This window comes from Strix aluco, chromosome 5 (genome assembly GCF_031877795.1).
Source record: "Strix aluco isolate bStrAlu1 chromosome 5, bStrAlu1.hap1, whole genome shotgun sequence".
Taxonomy (NCBI): Eukaryota; Metazoa; Chordata; class Aves; order Strigiformes; family Strigidae; genus Strix; species Strix aluco.
In genome coordinates, this window is record NC_133935.1 from 61,460,204 (window position 1) to 61,479,026 (window position 18,823).

An 18,823-nucleotide genomic window follows, 5' to 3' on the forward strand; every position below is an offset into this window, starting at 1 on the left:
TGAATACTGTGAATGTCATCTTAGTGTTACCTTTTGCCTTCTAAATAAAACCTAATGACTACAAATAAGTAGGTATGTCTGGCTTTCAGAAGGCATAAGGGAAGTGACAGACTGGTACTGTGCTCACTGACAATGCATAGGAATCACAGAAGGTCAGTTAATTTTGCTACCAGATGCTCTGCAAATGGAGAGGAAAGTACATGTACCCTGTTTGTGCTAAGCTTATTAATGCAGTCCTTAATTGCAGCCTCCTGCTCAAACAACATCTTGAATGTAAAATAAATGAAATGTTATTAAAGGGATTACTCTTAGTCCAACCTGATTTTCAAATGGAGACTTATAGAGCTCTAGTTCATGCTTGATAATCATTGCATAGACAATGTCACTGCATGTATAGCACCTACACAGAGACAAAATGAGGACCTGCAGCCTATTTCTTTTCTGAGAACACCTTTCTGAAGTCTTTTCTTTACAGTGGCTGTAAGTGCAAAACTTCCCAGTGAAAAACTTCATGAGGCTTACACTTGTGTTAGAAATAGTGTGACCAGCAGAAGTAGGGAGGTGATAGTCCCCCTGTACTCTGCACTGGTGAGGCCACACCTGGAGTATTGTGTCCAGTTTTGGGCACCTCAATACGAGAGAGATATCGAGGTGCTGGAGCGAGTGCAGAGGAGGGCAGTGAAGCTGGTGAAGGGCCTGGAGAACAAATCCTATGAGGAGCGATTGAAGGAGCTGGGACTGTTTAGTTTGAGGAAGAGAAGGCTAAGGGGAGACCTCATCACTCTCTACAACTACCTGAAAGGACATTCTAGAGAGGTGGGTGCTGGTCTCTTCTCACAGGTAATTAGTGACAGAACAAGAGGGAATGGCTTTAAACTGCAACAGGGGAGGTTCAGACTGGACATTAGGAAAAAAAATTTCACAGAAAGAGTGGTCAGACGGTGGAATAGGCTGCCCAGGGAGGTGGTGGAGTCACCATCCCTGGATGTGTTTAAGGGTCATTTAGATGAGATGTTGGGGGATATGGTGTAGGGGAGAACTTTGTAGAGTAGGGCTGATGGTTGGACTCGATGATCCCAAGGGTCTTTTCCAATCTGAATGATTCTGTGATTCTGTGATTCTGTGATTCAGTATCAGTGGTGTCATTTGATAGCTCAGGCAGGTACATTTTTCCTTGTTTAACACAACATTGTTGTCTTGGGCTTAAAAATATTGGCTTGGATGTTGTGCTTTGCTATTCAGTGCTTGGCACAAAGGAATCAGATATACCTTTATCTTTGTGATTCTTAGGGGAACCTGGGATCCAGTCTAGTATGCAATGCAAGATACACGGACTGCTCAGGCTGCTGCACTTCATGGACCAAGGTGCTCTCATTCATGCCATTCTTCTTCCTTAAGATTAGTTTTGCACCAACAGCCATGATAGGTTGCATGTGGATCTGCTTTGTCAGATGTGGCTCAACAGGGAATCAGTGAGAAGATGAACCCCTAGATAGCTAGTAAAGCAAAGTCATGCCAGCTATCTTTCTTGTACAGTATCAGGCAGCTACATCAGAAAGAGACTATCATCTTGTGAATCCTATTCCATTAAAAATAAGTGCACTTTTGTGCATCACCCTCTGAGATACATGTTCTTGCAAGACTAGGAAGCCTGATACATGGAGAAAATTGAAACCCTGAAATTTTACCTTATTTATGAATTAGAAACACTTCCTCCCTTCAAAAAGTTTTAAATCCTCCCTGGAGGAAATTTATGCAAAAACATTAATCATTTCAGTGCAACAGTGTTCTGCTTCAATTTCAGCTTCTTAAACTTATTTTTGGTAAGTAGACACTCTGCAGGAAAAATATGCTAGTATTAGTATATTTTTGAAATGACAGAATCACAGAATCATAGAATCATTTAGGTTGGAAAAGACCTTTAAGATCATCAAGTCCAACCATTAACCTAACACTGCCAAGTCCATCACTAAACTGTATCCCTAAGAGCGACATCTACACGTCTTTTAAATACCTCCAGGGATGATGACTCAACCACTTCCCTGGGCAGCCTGTTCCAATACTTGACACCACTTTCAGTGAAGAAATTTTTCCTAATATCCAATCTAAACCTCCCCCAGCACAACTTGAGGTCATTTCCTCTTGTCCTATCACCTGTTACTCACTACAACCTCCTTTCAGATAGTTGTAGAGAGCAATAAGGCCTCCCCTGAGCCTCCTGGCCTCCAGGCTAAATAACCCCAGTTCCCTCAGCTGCTTGTCATAAGACTTGTGCTCTAGACCCTTCACCAGCTTCGCTGCCCTTCTTTGGACATGCTCCAGCACCTCAATGTCTGTCTTGTGAGTGGCCCAAAACTGAACACAGTATTCAAGGTGCAGCCTCACCAGTGTCAAGTACAGGGAGACAATCACTTCCCTAGTCCTGCTGGCCACACTATTTCTGATACAAGCTAGGATGCTATTTGCCTTCTTGGCTACCTGGACACACTACTGGTTCATAGTCAGCTGGCTGTTGACCAACACCCTCAGGTACTCTCAGGCCAGGCAGCTTTCCAGCCACTCTTCCCCAAGCCTGTAGCATTGCATGGGGTTGTTGTGACCCGAGTGCAGGACCCAGCACTTGGCCTTGTTGAACCTCATACAATTGGCCCTGGCCCATTGATCCAGCCTGTCCAGATCTCTCCATAGAGCCTTCCAACCCTCAAGCAAATAAACACTCCCGCCCAACTTGGTGTTGTCTGCAAACTTACTGAGGGAGCACTCGATCCCCTCGTCCAGATCATTGATAAAGATATTAAACAGAACTGGCCCCAATACTGAACCCTGGGGAACACCACTTGTGACTAGCTGACAACTGGATTTAACTCCATTCACCACAACTCTTCGGGCTTTGTCAATTTTTTACTCAGCACAGAGTATGCCTGTCCAAGCCATGAGCAGCCAGTTTCTCCAGAAGAATGCTGTGGGAAATGGCTTTACTAAAGTCTAGGTTAAATGACCTTATCTAAAAGGTTATCTTAAAATTTTGAATTGGAATGGTTTGTTCTGAGGAATAGTCCTGGAAATTTTTCCTTCAAAGCTGACAATTTCAGAACATGTTTGCCTCTGATGGAACTGAATTCTGCAAGAGGAAGCAAGTCATTTGGAGTTCTACTCTAGTGGGAACCTGCTGCTCCCATGTACCGAGGCAGGCAAATTACTGTAATGGCACAGCCTGTTGGCTTTAGTCAAAATGCTACTAAATGTCTATGGGAGAAGCCCTGTAACAAGAAGTATCTGTCACAATTATCAGGTCAGTGATGCTTCTTATTCCTCTAATTTTTTTCAAAAACAGGCCAATCCTTACTTAGCCCAAGTTCTAACAAATCTCTATCCCATCTGGACAGCAGTCTTTTTCCAAGATGAGCTTCATGACACAGGGAAGGAGGAGAAAGAGGGATTTATTTCTGTAATTGTTAGCCCAGATTTAGCTGCATAGCTCCCTGTGGTGTGGAGATACCACAGATGACCTTGGTTGTGGCACATGCCCAGGACTGCCTCATTGGAGTTTCACATGGCTGATAATGCACAGGGGAGTTACTCAGAGGCTTTCCTAGAAAGGCTTTATATTGTCCATCTCCACAAGTTTTAGGGATGTTTCCTTTCCATTCTGAGTAACGAGAAGTAACTATCTTGTGTTGATGCAATATCATGGTGATACAAGTGTATGGCTGGACACAGGCTAGAGGTGACTTTTGACAGTTCTGAATGAGAAAACTCAGGCAAATATCATATAGTCAAGCCACAGTGCACATCTAGTGCCAATCTAGAGGCAGATAGGCTTGTAGCAATCTCAACATTTCCTACCCTGCCCTGTGATATTCTCACTTGGATGAATGCTGATGTCACCTACTGCAGTGGTGGATGAGATGTGTAGGGTGCCCAAGGTGCAAAAGTCCTCCGGATGTGCTGAGACAGGTCAGAAAGCATGCCAGGCTTTTCACTATGCCTCAATCCTGGCACATAAAGACAATTTAGGAGTAGTCTTTTTGGCCATCAAATTTCTAGTGCCCATGATGCCGCTATAAGGACGCACAGGACAGCACTGTGGTCCAGTCTACCCTGAAGGTATTACAGACTAACCTCTGAGCCCAGCTCCCATCAGAGCTTGCCCCTCTCACCATCACATACCTCCACGCAGAGTCACCTGATTAACTAACCCACAGAGCAGCTCTAACAGTGATTACATTGGCAGGGCTGAGTTATTTTCAGTGCCTGCAATTCTGTTCCCTCCAGGTGTAATTACAAGAGTGATTAAAACCAGCCAACTGTCTCCAAGTATTATTTCTTGAGAAAACAGGTCTCAAAATACGCTATATATACTCTCCTATCTCAACTGTAGCTCAGGATTGCCTCAGAGCACTCTTACACAGTCTCTTTCTTTCCTTAAGATGGCAAACCCCAGTCCCTCCTTTTCTGTGATATTTACTGGTTATTAACTGTAGAGTGGCTCTCTGAAGTTTTCATTCCCAGGCCTAGCAGCTCTCTGGCTTTGGACAGGACCTCCAGTATGTGTGATAAATTGCTTCTCCCTCTTTCTCAAAGCTTGGCAGTTGACAGCTTGTATAGTGCTTCCCTGGTTCCCCCGCCCCCAACCATAATCTCCAGTTAGGCCAGGACTACAAATTCATAAAGGAAAGTATTATAGACTAAAAACTTCTTTTCACTGACTAGGTCATATACAGTTTTTATGGATTTGCTTCTCTGTACTTCTACGTCGTTACACAACATTGTGAACAAACAAAAACTATGCAGCAAACAGTATGCTATGGGCAAAGAATCATAGAATCATTTAGGCTGAAAAGACCTTTAAGATCATTAAGTCCAACTGTTAACCTAGCACTGCCAAGTCCACCACTAAACCATGCCCCTAATCAACACAACTACACGTCTTTTAAATACCTCCAGGGATGGTGCAGATACTTTCAATTTAACCAAAAGGAGGATAAAAAGAAAAACTAGCACATTAAAAAATTAGTTTAAGAGGTGATGAAGAGTTAGAGTGTCTGATTTTGTAAGTTAGTAAGAAATAAAGGTGTCCTTATGACTAACGTTAGCTGAAACTGGTTAGCTTTGTTAGGCAGCCTATAAGAAACACTTAAATTTCCAAATCACATTGCTAATATGTTTTCTGCAGTATTATAGCTTATCAGAAAAGTGAAGAAGTAGATTTCAGCTAATATTTTAGCAATTATTCATACTTCTAAAAAGAAGTGATGAAGTTCCTGATCAACAAATTTGTGTCTTGGGAAATGATACCCACTAACTTACAGTGCACAGATGAGATCCCAAATAAGCTAATGCAAAAATATGCAAATGGCCTTGCTTTCACCAGTATGGTTGTGAACTGAAACGCAAATCCTAGCTGTCTTACATACGGCAGCTGGGGGACTCCTCTGATAAAAGCACGCTAATTGTATTAAAAATTAAAACCAGTATGACTGTGAAGAAAGACGACTTATTAATATCTTTGTCTGTTGCACAGTGCCTGATGAAGTAATTTTCTTCATATGTGTGCACTCTGACTGTAGGTAACAAGAAACACTTTCTACTTCCAAACACTTGCATCTGTATTATACCTGTGGCTCCAGAGGTGCTTTCTGTTCTTTGAAGCTTTCACCTCAAACATGTTACCTGACTACGTGAAAGGCAGTGTCATTTTATTGTAGTGAACTTAATTTTTCAGGGTTGTAAAATATCAGATACATTTTCTTTGAATGAAAAAACTCACCTTGAGGTAAAAATAGAAATACCTAGAACTGCAAGTTCCTTCTGTGTCTGTGGAGAGATTAAAGCAATCTCTGAAATTCATTTGCAAAAGGAGAATGAGCAAATTGGTCGTTTTTGTGTTTAATTGCTGTAACAACCATGCCTTGTTTGCCTTTTCATTATTTGAAGTCTCGGCCATAAAACGAAGCTGTGGAATAGGAAGTATTGCAGGAAATGGAGGAAAGATGAAAAAATGAATGAAAATGTTTGTGAAGCAGTTGAAAGATGGCTGCATGCCAATGATACTGCTCAAAGCATCTAGACTCTGGCTGGCAAGAATGATGAAACTTCAGGAGCAAACTGATTAAAGACAGAAAGTAGGAGGCCTGACATAGCCATATAGTTGGAGGTTTTTTCCCAACAGCAGAATGCAGCAGTTCAAAAGACAGGAAATGGAGGAAACGAGTGTCTTTTTGTGTACATGAAGAAAGAATCAAGCCACTGCTCAGGCTAGACAGAAGAAGTGAGCTAAATAAAAGTATTATCATATGTGCTTCAAATATGGACTGATAATTTGTTGATGGCAACAAAATAACAGAAATAAACTCAGGTAAATTCTCCTACATCCACACTAATGTTGAGTGGGATAATTTACAGAGTGCTGCTTCCCCGATGATCTATCCTTGCTCTGTGCTTCTGATTCAAGGAGGACTCACTTGTTCAAAGTGCTACATAAATGCCTGGGCTCCACATTTGTGTAATACTACAATATAGCTAATAATCCTGGCCAGATTTGAGATGGCCTGTGCAAAACTGGTTTGGGTATGTTAATAGTATGCTGCCTTAGTTTACTTGTTAATTCTTCTATAGAGATTTATTTTTTAAATATTTTCTCTTTGTGATGTTAATTTGTGATACTATAGGTGGGGAAACAGTAAAGTCATTAATCATAAGAAAATCACTAAAACCAAAAATTTGCAGTAACCCCATTAGTAATTTCCTAAATTTTAAGCATACAATTTTTGCTTTGCTTCCAACAACAAGAAAATGAGACATGACCTGGTTAAGAATAAATTTTTTTCTCTTCCTAAAAGGTCTTAAGAATACACACCACTAAATTTTTGGAATACAGTGGTAGTACCGTGTACTGTTGATCAGGCAGTTATTTTGATTAAGACTTCTAGTGCAAGAGCAGCTACATTGCGAGCTTTTGTTATACATGCTCTCATCCAAGCCACCATGCTGTTTCTTTTCCATTTTGGGCCTCAGATGTGCAAAGCAAAAATTATGAAGGCTATATAAGTTTGAACACAATCTGCTGTCTGACAAAGGTCTCAAGACAATATGTTTTCAGTTTTATCATCTAGGTGCTGATTGGGGTTTATTGAATATGCCCTGTCTGAAACATGTGTGAGGAAAGTACATGGTTTATGGTGTACATTTCATAACTTGTATGTCACAAAGTCATACCCTTATAAATCTTTTTTACCACTTCTCTATTCTTCAGTAGGGTCTTGTCATACTTCTAGACTGCACAATCTCTTTTTAATCCGTCACTATCATCATAATGGAGATTGATGATGATGTTTTGTCATGAATGAGTTTTTAACAATCCCTGCTATGTAAAATTCAGATTAATAGGACTTTTTGTGAATCAGACTCTCTCCTGTTCCAAATCACTTAATCTATGTCAGGAAAGGCACAGCTGTTGAGTGGCAACTAACTCTGTGGCAATCTGACTCTGCACCGTCTTAGGGAATGTGTATGTGCAAACAGTCTCTGGGGTGGAAATGACTGCATACACTGTAAATACACTTGTGTTTTTGTTGTTATTTTTTTTTTCTTTTTGTGATATAGCCAAAGTACTAAATCCTTCTTACTATCTTAGCTGTCAGCTTTTTACTTTTCCAAGTTTGGACTTTCCAGGAGTGTTTAAAGATCACTTTTTTGAACCTTGAGCCTTTTTCTTAATTTCATAGAATCATAGAATGGTTTGGGTTGGAAGGGACCTTAAAGATCATCTAGTTTCAACTCCTCTTCCATGGATTGGGACACCTTCCACTAGACCAGGTTGCTCAAAGCCCCATCCAACCTGGCCTTGAACACTTCCAGGGAGGGGGCATCCACCACTTCTCTGGGCAACTTTTTCCAGTGTCTCACCACCCTCAAATTAAAGAATTTCTTCCTTCTATCTAATCTAAATCTATCCTCTTTCAGTTTAAAACTGTTACCCCTCATTCTATCACTACACTCCCTGATAAAAAGTTCCTCCCCATATTTCCTGTGGGCCTCCATTAGGTACTGGGAGGCTGCTATAAGGTTTCCCCAGAGCCTTCTCTTCTCCAGGCTGAACCACCCCAACTCTCTCAGTCTGCCCTCATAAGGGAGCTGCTTCAGCCCCCTGATCATCTTCGTGGCCTCCTCTGGACCTGCTCAAGCAGGTCCATGTCCTTCTTATGTTGGGGGCCCCAGAGCTGAACACAGTACTCCAGGTGGGGTCTCAGAAGAGCAGAGTAGAAGGGAAGGATCACCTCCCTCAATCTGCTAGCCACGCTTCTCTTGATGCACCCCAGGATATGGTTGGCTTTCTGGGCTGCAAGCACACACTGCTGGTTTGTCTTCAGTTTTCCATCCACTAATACCCCCAAGCCCTTCTCTGCAGGGCTGCTCTCAATCTACTCATCACCCAGCCTGTATTTGTGCTTGGCATTGCCCTGACCCATGTGCAGGACTTTGCCCTTGGTCTTGTTGAACTTCATGAGGTTTGCACAGGCCCACCCCTCAAGCCTGTCAAGGTCCCTCTGGATGGCATCCTTTCCCTCCGGTGTGTTGACTGCCCTGCACAGCTTGGTGTCATCAGCAAACAAAGATGTTAAACAGCACTGGTCCCAATACTGACCCCTGAAGAATGCCACTTATCACTGGTCTCCAATTGGACATCAAGCCATTGACCACAACCCTTTGAGTGAGACCATCCAGCCAATTCCTTATCCACCAAGTGTCCCATCCATCAAATCCATGTCTCTCCAATTTAGAGACAAGTATGTCATGTGAGACAGTGTCAAATGCTTTACAAAAGTCCAGGTAGATGACATCAGTTGCTCTTCCCTTATCCACCAATGCTGTAACTCCATCATAGAAGGCCACCAAATTTGTCAGGCATGATTTGTCCTTAGTGAAGCCATTCTGGCTGTCACCAATCACCTCCCTATCTTCCATGTTCCCTAGCATAATTTCCAGGAGGATCTGCTCCATGATCTTGCCAGGCACAGAGGTGAGACTGACTGGCCTGTAGTTCCCCAGGTCTTCTTTTTTTTCCCTTTTTAAAAATGGGGGTTATGTTTCCCCTTTTCCAGTCAGTGGGAACTTCACCGGACTGCCACGACTTCTCAAATATGATGGATAGTGGCTTAGCCACTTCATCTACCAGTTCCCTCAGGACCTGCGGATGCATCTCATCATGTCTTGTGTACCTTCAGGTTCCTTAGATGGTCACAAACCTGATCTTCCCCTACAGTGAGTGGTTCTTCATTCTCCCAGTCCCTGCCTCCTGCGTCTTGGGTGGTGTGGCTGGAGCACTTGCTGGTGAAGACTGAGGCAAAAAAGTTGTTGAGTACCTAAGCCTTGTCCATATCCTGGGTAACCAAGTCTCCCGTTTCCTTCCGGAGAGGGCCCACATTTTCTTTAGTCTTCCTTTTATCACCGATGTACCTATAGAAGCTTTTCTTGTTGCCCTTGATGTCCCTGGCCAGATTTAATTCTACCAGGGCTTTGGCCTTCCTAACCTGATCCCTGACTGCTCAGACAATTTCTCTGTATTCTTCCCAGGCTACCTGTCCTTGCTTCCACCCTCTGTAGGCTTTCTTTTTGTGTTTGAGCTTGTCCAGGAGCTCCTTGTTCATCCATGCAGGCCTCCTGGCTTTTTTACCTGACTTCCTCTTTGTTGGGATGTATCACTCCTGAGCTTGTAGGAGGTGATCCTTGAATATTAACCAGCTTTCTTGGGCCCCTCTTCCCTCCAGGGCTTTATCCCATGCTACTCTACCAAACAGGGCCCTGAACGGGCCAAAATCTGCTCTCCTGAAGTCCAGGGTAGTGAGCTTGCTGTGCATCCTCTTCTGTGCTCTAAGTCCACCATTTCATCGTCACTGCAGCCAAGGCTGCCCTTGAGCTTCACATTCCCCACCAGCCCCTCCTTTTTGGTGAGAACCAAGTCCAGCATAGCACCTCTCCTTGTTGGCCCCTCTATCACTTGTGGAAGGAAGTTATCGTCAAGGCATTCTAGGAATATCCTGGATTGCTTATACCCTGCTGTGTTTTCCCTCCAACAGATATCGGGGTGGTTGAAGTCCCCCATGAGGACCAGGGCTTGTGAACATGAGGCTGCTCCTACCTGTCTATAAAGGGCCTCATCCGCTCAGTCTTCCTGGTCAGGTGGCCTGTGGCAGACCCCCACTATAACGTCACCTGTCCCTGCCTTCCCTTTAATCCTGACCCATAAGCTCTCAGTCAGCTCCTCATCCATCCCCAGGCAGAGCTCCATGCACTCCAGCTGGTTGCTGACATAGAGGGAGACATCCCCTTCTCGTCTCCCCTGCCTGTCTTTCCTAAAAAGCCTGTATCTTTCCATTCCAACACTCCAGTCATAGGAGTCATCCCACCACGTCTCTGTGATGCCAATAAGATCATAGCTCTGCAGGTGTGTGCACATCTCTAACGCCTCTTGCTTATTCCCCATGTTATGTGAGTTTGCATAGAGGCATTTAAGTGGGACCCCTTATGAAGCGGACTTGCTGTCTGGAACTCCTCTGTGCTGCTCTCCACGTGTTCTCTCTTCAGGACCTCTGATCCCTCTCCAGGGTCTGGACATCTATTGCTGGCACTGGCATTAAACTGGTAGGAGTGGGATGGATTGAGGTTCCCCTCTCCCAGCAACTCTAGTTTAAAGCCCCCTTCACCAGCTTGGCAAGCCTGTGACCGAAGATGCTCTTCCCCTTCTCTGACAGATGGAGCCCATCATCCCCGGTAGACCAGGTTTCTCAAAGCCAGTCCCATGGTCTCAGCTGCCAAACCCCTGGCTGTGGCAACAATCCCATAACCAGTTTCCAGAGACATTATTTATAGTGTGTGCTGGCCAGTTCTGTTCTTAGTTTCAGGTCCTCACATGTGAGATTACTGACACTTACAGAATTTTATTTGCCTGCAGGGATATAACTTGTAGGCAAGCACTACTCTTTTGAATGATTTTCACAGAAATATTGAGCCAGAAAAGTGTAGGCAGGGAACCAGTTTCTTTACTCTAGCATTCAGACTTCTAAGAAGAATGATGCCACAGCTAGAGGTAAGCATGCCTCTCCTATTTTCCACCCCAAGACCTTAATGTTATATATATTGAAGAAAAAGAACTTGACACCAAATTTGCATCATACTTAGTTTGATGCTATCCAATGTTGTTGCTTTGAAGGAGAATGAATATGTGGCAAGGGAAAGTGAATGGACATGGTGATTTCACCAGAATCTGTCTTCCAGCCCAGGAGCAGAGGAAGGAAATCCAGATCTCAGACCTGGCAGGTAGAGTGCCAGAAGGTAGCATGGCCTCAAAGGCAGTGGAAGATGGGCAGGGGGACTTGCTGTTGTGTGAAAGCAAGTTGGGGGACATCTTCAACAGCTATAAAGTCAGTAGTATAACCATACTACTTGGAGGACATGAAAAAGCTTGACTGGAGAAGCAGTGTAGGGGCAGGAGAGAGAGCACAAAAGCAGCTAAGGTGTTTACTGGAAAGATCCTCACAGCAGCAAGGTCAGAGGATGATGGTGCAGTGAAGGCAAGAGTAACCAGGAGCTGTTTTGAAAGAGAGTGGAAGGCAAAAGAAATGGAAGTATACAGAAGAGTGTGAAACACAAATAGCAAGCACTTCTCAGGTTTTACAGAAATTAGAGCCACTCATTTGGTGGATTCGTACTCAAAGAGTTATGGAAAAGCCACCTCTGTTGCCATTGATTTTGTCTGCCTTTATATCCCTTTAAATACCCACTGAAATAAGAAACATGGATTAATATTTGAACCTACCTCACCTTATTTCAATATTTTCACTGAAAGTAGCCTTAGTAGCTCAAAACACCATAATCCAAGGCAGGAAAAAGCTGAACATTGGTTTGTTTGGTTGCCTTTCTCTCCTACCACACATCTGACATTCAGGATCACAATGTACTCTGCAAGTCTTCATGCTTACTGTGCCAAGTTCTTCAAGTAAGCTGTGAGGGTTACTCTTCATGGTAGTCAGTCCTTCTTTTACATTCTGCAGTTTTAAGACATAATTTAATAGCTGGTCATGGACAACAGATGTATATTAGAAAAAAAAAGTTAGTGTTGAGAAGTGGGCAAACACCATATTGAGAAGGTAAGACAGGCACATAAACTGCAAAAAGCAAGGAGTAATCTGTCTCCTCTGCTCTGACAGGTACTTAGGTGGGCAGCTCAGCTGCATCTTGCAACAGGTCCCACTCCAAGAAAGTAGTCTCACTCAAGGCAAGCAATAAGAATAATTGGGTGGCTAGGAAATTTGACCTGTGAGGGAAAAAAAGGGAAGAAAATGAAGTTCAGCTGATGAAGTATATAATAGCAATTACAAAGATGGAGATGTAAACTGCCCTGTGTCTGTGGTAGAAATGACAAAGCTGCAATTGATGACTCAAGTTACACTTTGGGGCAAAAAAGAGATCTGAGTGGCTGTGGAGCCTGGAAAATACTGTCCAGGAAATATTGTCTGAGGAGTGTCTGGCATTGGAAAGGTTGAAGAATGGTTCAGACAAGAGATATGTCCTAAATAAGTATCTTTGATCCTCTTGCTTTGTACAGATATGCAAAAGAAACCTATTGAAATATGCTTTGGGCCCAGGTTTCAGGAGTAATAAATAATGTATGTTATGCTGTACAAATTCTGCACTGACACAGCACACTATGAAAAGAAGACCTCTACATCTACTGTTGAGTATATGCAGATGATTTGTTCTCATCAGACACTATCTATTCATGAAAAACAGAGAGAAAGAAGTAGAGAAGGTCAAACACAATCTTGGTATAAGGCAGCTCTTCCTCTTACTGTGATTGCAATCTGGGATTTTTCTGAGCTGCACAGGGTGGAATGTCACTTGCCAACACTTTGATGGGTGAGAAATCTGGATTATATTAGTAGATGATTTTGTAGATTATTGACTCAAAGGACTGTCTGCCTGTTCCTGGATGATTTCCATTCTTTGTATATTCATCTCTTTTCTTTTGCCCAATAGACAATTTTCTTAACTTTTTGCACCGAGCATTTTTAAAACATCTTCCTAAACTAGCTGTTCCTTCTGTAGGTCTGTGCAACAGCTTTCAAGTTTCCTGTAAATGTATTGCTACTTTGCAAGCTTTAGATCCAAATCAAAACAAAAAAAAACGAAAAACCCAAATCCCTTATACCAGTGATATATGATATGTTTTTTTTTCCTGGTTGCTTGGCAATAGAAATGTAGGCATGTGACTCCCTCCTCCATCTCCCCAGTACCACTTGCAGATATTTTGTCTTGGCCTTTCTTCCTTTGTTCTTGCCTCTCTGTGGGAGTCTTAGTTACAAAAGGGTTTTCAGCCAGATTTTTTTTTCCTCTGAATTAATATCTCACTGTTTTCTTTAGAAGACCACTATGTATAAAGATGTGACAAATGGCAGCTGGGGATTAGAAGGGACAGTGGGAGATCAGTGTCATCTATGTTTAGGCACCTAACTGAGGCACCTGAGATACCTGCTCATCTGCAGCATCCTTGTGTCAGCGAGGAGATGAAGATGTCACCAGAAGACCATTCAGTACCCCTGGGATCTGAGTCACCACCTGGAGCTGTCTACAGATCAGCCACTGGCCTCAGAAGGACACCTGGAGAGGAGAGGATGACACTTCTCATACAGGCACCTCAGCTGGGTGTCAGGAGACAGGTGGGCTCCCTTGCTCAGAAAGGGCAGCCACCAAAGGCACCTACCACAGGCCCTCTGCACAGAGAGGCAGGGTCTTCAAGCAGATAATGCCCATGTCAAGAGGCCACACAGTTCTGAGCTCCTGGGTTAAACCAGAGTCAGTGGGATCATTTCCACATCTCACTCACTGTGTCCTCTCCAAAAAGGCAGTTCTTGTTAGCACTGGGACTGGTCTCTTCTTTCTACAGCCATAAAGACAGTTTTTGCTCCATACCACTTTCCCAATGAACTTGCCTGTCCTCTGGGTACAAAAAGAATTGTGGCAAGGCAGGGAGGGGGTTATCAGCACCTGTGTGACTTAGTCCACAGTGTCACTGCAACGTGGGTGAATCACCAGTCCAAAGAAAAGCAATTCTTGGCCTCAAACTTATATTGGTATTTATGCCAAGCTTAATGGCATTTATGCCATCTAGTGAAAACACCTCATGGGTGGATGAACAGAAGAGTAGGAGCAAGAGCTGAGAAAGCAAAGGGCCCCAGCTGCATTTAAGGCAGGACGGTCAACTCAAGGTGCTTTGCCCTCACCCATCCCTCTCTCTCATGGCCATGGTTGCTCCCCAGGCAGGAGCTGCTCATCTGTTGCAGTTTTCAGCAATGAAGGTAAACAAGTTCTCATTTTGGTTTATCCTCATGGTAATGGAAGCTTTATCAGTCCAAGAGCTGATTCAGAAAGCAGATTACACATGCTTGCCTTAAGCACAGGAAAAACCGCCCAGATTTAATCCACCATCACAAGCCTGTCAGGGCACAAACATGTGGAGACATACCTAAGGGTTTACAGACATACACACCGAGCAAGTTAAATCCTGACACTTTCCTTGTTTAATCCATCATGTATAAATGGTTGCCTTTCACTTCTTCCTCTGTTTGAGAAATATGTGCAGGCAGATTGCAACATCCTCAGATATATGCTCATTATTCAAAATGATTTTCAAATTGGTTTGCAGAATGTTTCGCAAGTGTGGAGCCTGTGACTGTTTTGTAACAAAGTGCTGGTTATCTGGGCTTTGTTGGTTGAGTAACTCATGCATTGCTGGGTTTGCCTCAGGATTAGAGAATACAGTGGAAGGCAAATGGCAAACTCTCACTGCCATCATCCAATATACCGCTGGAAATTTACTGCCAGCTGAAACATCCCTCTAAACCAAGTTTGAAAGTTAATAGCCTGTCTTCATTTAGATGTGAATGTGAGAGTGTCATGAACTCAGAACTCGGTTTGGGATTCAGATAACTATTTATAGACATGTGCTTAGACTGTTCTCTTGGCTCTGGTTGTGTATGTGTACAATCATTCAGTTAGGTGACAATGCATGTGGCAAAGTGGCAGCTCTGTAGCCTTAATTTATTCATCACAAGTTGCATTGGTTTCTTGATCCAGTTTCTGGAGAAATATTTAAACCTCCAGCTGGTGCAATGTAAAGTAACATTCTAAAATAAAAAGGCGACATTTGTGGCCTTAAAAGGGGCTTATAAGAAATATGGGGACAAACTTTTTAGCACGGTCTGTTGCAATAGGAAAAGGGGTAATGGTTTTAAACTACAAGAGGGTAGATTTAGACTAGATATAAGGAAGAAAGTTTTTATAATGAGGGTGGTAAAACACTGGAGCAGGTTGCCCAGAGAGGTGGTAAATGCCCCATCCCTGGAAACATTTAAAGTTGGGCTGGACAGGGCTCTGAGCAACCTGATCTAGTTGAAGATGTCCCTGACCATTGCAGGGGGGTTGGACTAGATGACCTTTAAGGGTCCCTTCCAACCCAAACTATTCTATGATTCTGTGATTTTAAAGGACAAAGTAATGAGTGGTCTGGAGTGGAGCTGACTGCACGCAAAACCTTGGCACAATGCAGAATAAACAGCCTCTTAAACAGTGTTCTTGAATCTGGACAAGACACATGCAAGAGAATGGATTGATCGGCATCCACAGGCGTGGTGTTTTAGTGCGAGATGCTGAACCCCTCTCACAGAGTGCCCTAAGCTAAGTACTGGCAGAAAAGGAGATCAGGCCCCCATTTACCTCTCTGGTGACAGACCTGAATTACCACTTCCAACTTCTGCGTGTGTGAGCATATGCTTGCAGTCCAGTGTGGTGATTCTGATGCACCTGCAGTGTCCCAGGATCACCAGGAGCTAGCCCAAGCACAGCTTTAGCACAAACTGCTGTACATGTAGTCAAAAGCCATTTCCTCCATAACTAAAGGAAACTCAGAGATCCACAAACACTGAATCAGACCATATACTTTTATTATGTCCCTTGTATTGGTCAAGATGTGGGGGTTTTTTAAGAGAAAATATTTCAGATGGCTCACATTTATATTGAAGAGGTAGAGCCTACATTGCTTAAAATTATGTAAAAAACAGATGAAGTAAATACTGTAATAAATACAATTGTATATAAAAAATGCCAATACAGATAAAAAGGAGTTTATGGTAAACCAATAATCTCAAAATATTAAATTCTATAGTACTTCTTAAGAAGAAAACTCTCTCCCAGTCAACTTGTTTAGTGTGTTAAGAACCATTTTTCTCAGTGTCAGTAATGTGACTTCTAGTGACTCACTAAAAGGATCAGTTTTGAAATTATTTCCAAAAGATCTTTTGAAAATCCATCTTGGTTTACCAGCTCCATCTTTTGCTTATCATCACCTGAGAGGAGCACCCTCACTTTTGTCCCACACATTTTTAACTAATAATTTGCTTTCATATCACAGTATTCCACATTAGTGTGGAAGAAAACTTTGCCCCAGTTCAGTATTTTTCCATTTGCAAAAGTTTTTACTGCAGCTTAATATAGAGACAAATATAGTGGTGATACCCAAATAGAAGGGATTTATTCAAGAATGCATATAGCTTCTTCTGCCTCAAGAAAGATAGCAGTGCTTTTCTGTGCTTTCCTTTCATCATCCCTGCAGGGGGGTTTTCTGAGGGTACCTTGGAACTCGACATGGTGCTGGGCACACCACAGTAGTGGTCTGTGGGGTAGCTTTAAGCTACAGGAGGTGGCCTTGAGCCAGCACAGTCCTGTCCATGCACTCTCAACCTTGCCTGCCTGGTTGGGCTCCTGGCCTGCCCCTCAGGAAGGTGATGGAGAACCTGGCTCTATCTCCAATGTCTCCCATCAGCACATATAAAATGTGAGAGCTGGTTAATAAATTCCTATGCTAGCTTTTAGAAAAGGGCACCTAATTGTTTTTATCAATGAGACAATAGAAGGTATTTAATTGGCATAAGATATTAATCCAGTTTGGAATTTGGGTAGGGCATTTCCTCTAACCCAAATATGTCCTGAGACCTGATAGAACAATGGCACTGTTGTCACATTATATGTGCACAGTCATTTTCACCCCACATTGCAGGCTTCAGAAAACAATCCCCCGGGAGTATAATATTCCCCAGCACTGGACTTGGGCATAATTTCAAAACTAATCTAAAAAGAAGACCAGCACTCTCAGGTTCTGCAGCACATCTTCCTGCAGCACTATGGGATTGCTATCATCTTCATAAACAGTTCATAATTAGACATTCTGGCTTTTCTGGCACAGACAGATACAGAGAATCTGGTTGTTAGGTTATGTGATTAAAGGCTAATCACCAGAAACACAGAGGCCTGGCAAGCAGCAGATGAACAACGGAGCAGAGGAGCCCTAGTAACCCATTAACTGAGAAAATGGTGTACACGGAATTGGTTGCTCTGAAGGCTATCCAAGGAGAAGTATTCACCCATCATGTCTGGTGTGAAACCCACCAAGGTACGTTAATGAAAGAAACTATCTCCCCAGAACACCTTACAGACTGCCAGGGGTTATTGCCTACAGGGGCACAGGACTCACTATGGGAATCTGGAAAGGGCATTTGGGGATTGAATGAAATTTACTATGTCAAGTTTTAAGGAGATTGTGGGAATATATGAGATTTATGGGTTAGTTAGGGGATGGAACAAAGGTAAGGAAAAGAAGGCATCAAGGTGAATTGGGGAGGAACAAGCAAGTGAAAATAGAGGTAAAAGAGGTCAAAAGGGGCTGGTTATGCGTAAACAGGTTACTAGTCAGTGCACTTGCCTGACTGAGCCCTGTGCTTCATCACCACAGTCTAATCGATATTCTGGTTAAATCCTATTTATAACGATCTTCTGTTATCTGTAGGAATGTGTGAATGCTAGTGAGCTTCAAGATGGACTTGTAGGCAAGCAGGATAAGAGGTGGGTGTACCAGCAACAAGAGCAGGATTGTGAAACTCCATGCTTGGTACGTCTGGGTGCCAGCACCTGGGGAGACCAGGGAATCTGGGACCTGCTACAGGAATGATCCATACTGTGTTTATATATATATATATATATATACACACATATACACACACATATTTTCCACTAGTGGACTTCAATCCTAATCAGCTGGAGAGGAGGAGTAATATTGGCCAGTCTGTGCTCTTTGTGCATGCTGTGTGTTTATGTGGGTGCTGCTAAGGCACTGCTGCTATCTTGAGGCAGGCCATGTGTGTGTGTGTGTGTGAGCATGAGCTCAGCCTCCCCACTGGCTGGACTTTACTATCAAAATGCCTTTCTGACTTCAGAGTTCAAAGAAGAGGAAGAGTATATTAAATCTGTATAGAGACCTGAATATATATAATGCATACATAAGCTTTGAGAGATCACAATAAAAGCAGGACTGCAAAGCAGACACTTCTGGTTGGTGCATGAGTGGATTATGTCAGCGTGCATGCTGCTTTATATCAGCAATTTTCTCCTGGCCACCCTGTTTTCTGTGGCATTTAATAACATTTTGGAAAGCTTCCTTACTGGAAGGAAAACCCTCTGAACCTTTGGCAGTGCTGAGCTGGGCTCCTGGGAGTGCACATGAGCAAACTGCAAGCAGAGGATGCCAGGAAGCAGCTCTTCAAAAATTTCTCTTCATCCTGCTGCAGAACTATGATAGCCATCTCAATTGCCTGTGCTCTCTTAGCATTATACCTAAGCAATATTCCTCTGTGTTAAAACAGAAACTGGACTTTTCTGCAAGACTTTTTTGCTGAGAGAAGGCTTGTTTTTTAAGAGATCTTATACCTAGTTT